The sequence below is a fragment of the Homarus americanus genome, unplaced genomic scaffold (genome assembly GCF_018991925.1).
Source record: "Homarus americanus isolate GMGI-L3 unplaced genomic scaffold, GMGI_Hamer_2.0 scaffold34354, whole genome shotgun sequence".
In the NCBI taxonomy this organism is placed as follows: Eukaryota; Metazoa; Arthropoda; class Malacostraca; order Decapoda; family Nephropidae; genus Homarus; species Homarus americanus.
Window position 1 is genome coordinate 347,501 of NW_024727436.1, and position 2,500 is coordinate 350,000.

Consider the following 2,500-nt stretch of genomic DNA (forward strand, 5'->3'; position numbering starts at 1 on the left):
CTCATCTCTTCTCTCTCTCTCTCTCTCACTCTTTCACCCTCTACCTCACTCCCTCTCGTTTTTTTCTCTCCCTATCTTTCTTTTCCTCCCTCTCTTCCTCCCTCTCTTCTCTCTTGAGTTGGAGGTTGAGTGATGGACTTCAAAGGCTGACCAAAACAAACAAGGTAAAATTATTAGCACAGTTAACGTGAGCAGAAGCTATCGTCTCGTTCAATAAAGATTCGTTCGTTTTGTCTCCTAACTGGTGTGTTAAGTGAAGGTATCTAGTTAAGGTAGAGTCTCAGTGTTAATTTTGTCTCCTAACTGGTGTTAAGTGAAGGTATCTAGTTAAGGTAGAGTCTCAGTGTTAATTTTGTCTCCTAACTGGTGTTAAGTGAACGTATCTAGTTAAGGTAGAGTTTCAGTGTTAATTTTGTCTCCTAACTGGTGCTAAGTGAACGTATCTAGTTAAGGTGGAGTCTCAGTGTAATTTTATCTCCTAACTGGTGTTAAGTGAACGTATCTAGTTAAGGTAGAGTCTCAGTGTTAATTTTGTCTTCTAACTGGTGCTAAGTGAACGTATCTAGTTAAGGTAGAGTTCTCAGTGTTAATTTTGTCTCCTAACTGGTGTGTTAAGTAAAGGTATCAGTTAAGGTAGAGTCTCAGTGTTAATTTTTGTCTCCTAACTGGTGTGTTAAGTGAAGGTATCTAGTTAAGGTAGAGTCTCAGTGTTAATTTTGTCTCCTAACTGGTGTGTTAAGTGAAGGTATCTAGTTAAGGTAGAGTCTCAGTGTTAATTTTGTCTCTTAACTGGTGTGTTAAGTGAAGGTATCTAGTTAAGGTAGAGTCTCAGTGTTAAATTTGTCTCCTAACTGGTGTGTTAAGTGAAGGTATCTAGTTAAGGTAGAGTCTCAGTGTTAATTTTGTCTCCTAACTGGTGTGTGTTATGAAGGTATCTAGTTAAGGTAGAGTCTCAGTGTTAATTTTGTCTCCTAACTGGTGTGTTAAGTAAAGGTATCTAGTTAAGGTAGAGTCTCACTGTTAAATTCAAAATCATGTTAATCATTAATTTCATGTTAAATCTTAAGTCAACCAGTCAGACACACATTCACGGCTTCAGTTAGGAGGAAAATTTAACTTAGGCACCATTGAGGATTAGTGACCTAGATTAGTGAAGGGTGTTCATAAAATACGGAGTGGTTTTTGTGGTTGATTGAGTGATTTATGAAGGGGGTGTGCTCTCTCTCTCTCTCTTTCACTCTCTCTCGCTCGCTCTCTCTCTTTCACTCCCTCTCTCTCTCTATATATCTCTCTCTCTTTTTGTCTCTCTCGCTCGCTTTCTCTCTTTCACTCCCTTACTCGCTCTCTCTCTTTCTATCTATCTCACTCTCTATCTCTCTTTCATTCATTTCGCTCCTTTTCCTCCAGTATGTGTGGTATATATGTACACACACACACACACACACACACACACACACACACACACACACACACACTAGTGACAGTGCCAGGGACAATACGGACCGCTGGCACTGTCTCCCAAATGCCACAATGAAGTGTCACTTGTCAATGCCATCTGGCCTTTGAATAAGTGAACGACAGGTTAAATAGGCATACCCTCCTCTCTCTCTCTCTCTCTCTCTCTCTCTCCCTCTCTCTCTCTCTCTCTCTCTCTCTCTCTCTCGTTCTCTCTCATTTTTACCACAACCAAAATAGCAGGTTATGCCAATGTAAGTCTTTTTCGAATCCTTTTCCCCTCTGTGTGTGTGTGTGTGTGTGTGTGTGTGTGTGTGTGTGTGTGTGTGTGTGTGTGTGTGTGTGTGTGTGTGTGTGTGTGTGTGTGGAGCCAACAATATAATCTGCAGTGACTGACCCAAAACAAATTTTTTTCTCACACTCTGCCCTTTCAATTGCTGATAGGATGTCTGCCCCTCCTAGCACCTCTCAGCCCCTTTTAGTCCTCCTTAGCCTCTCAACAGCCTCTCTCAGCTCACCTTAGCCTCTCTCAGCTCACCTTAGCCTCTCTCAGTCCCTCCTTAGTCCCTCTCAGCCCCTTTTAGTCCTCCTTAGCCCCTCAACAGCCTCTCTCAGCTCACCTTAGCCTCTCTCAGTCCCTCCTTAGTCCCTCTCAGCCCCTTTTAGTCCTCCTTAGCCCCTCAACAGCCTCTCTCAGCTCACCTTAGCCTCTCTCAGTCCCTCTCATCCCCTTTTAGTCCTCCTTGCCTCAACAGCCTCTCTCAGCTCACCTTAGCCTCTCTCAGTCCCTCCCTAGTCCCTCTCAGCCCCACCCAGGTACAGTAATAAGTGTCGTTGCTCCGGGTGGTGGTTGGGGGGACTACAGTAGAATCAGTCAATAACACCTTCTCTATCCTCACCTCCGCCCCACCCAGTATAATATAAAGCGATATCAATCGGTCTTCTGTCATCATAACAACACACCTCCTCCACCTCCTCCTTCTTCTTCTTTCCTTCCTCCTCCTCCTCTCAGCTGCCCTTGACAACCCTGAGTACTACTGCAGGA

The 2,500-nt window shown here is 43.8% G+C and overlaps 1 protein-coding gene across 1 annotated transcript in view; it reads left to right on the forward strand.

Moving 5' to 3' along the window:
- Positions 1-2,500, forward strand: part of LOC121865857 (guanylate cyclase 32E-like) — a 77,456-nt gene that overhangs the window by 10,487 nt on the left and 64,469 nt on the right.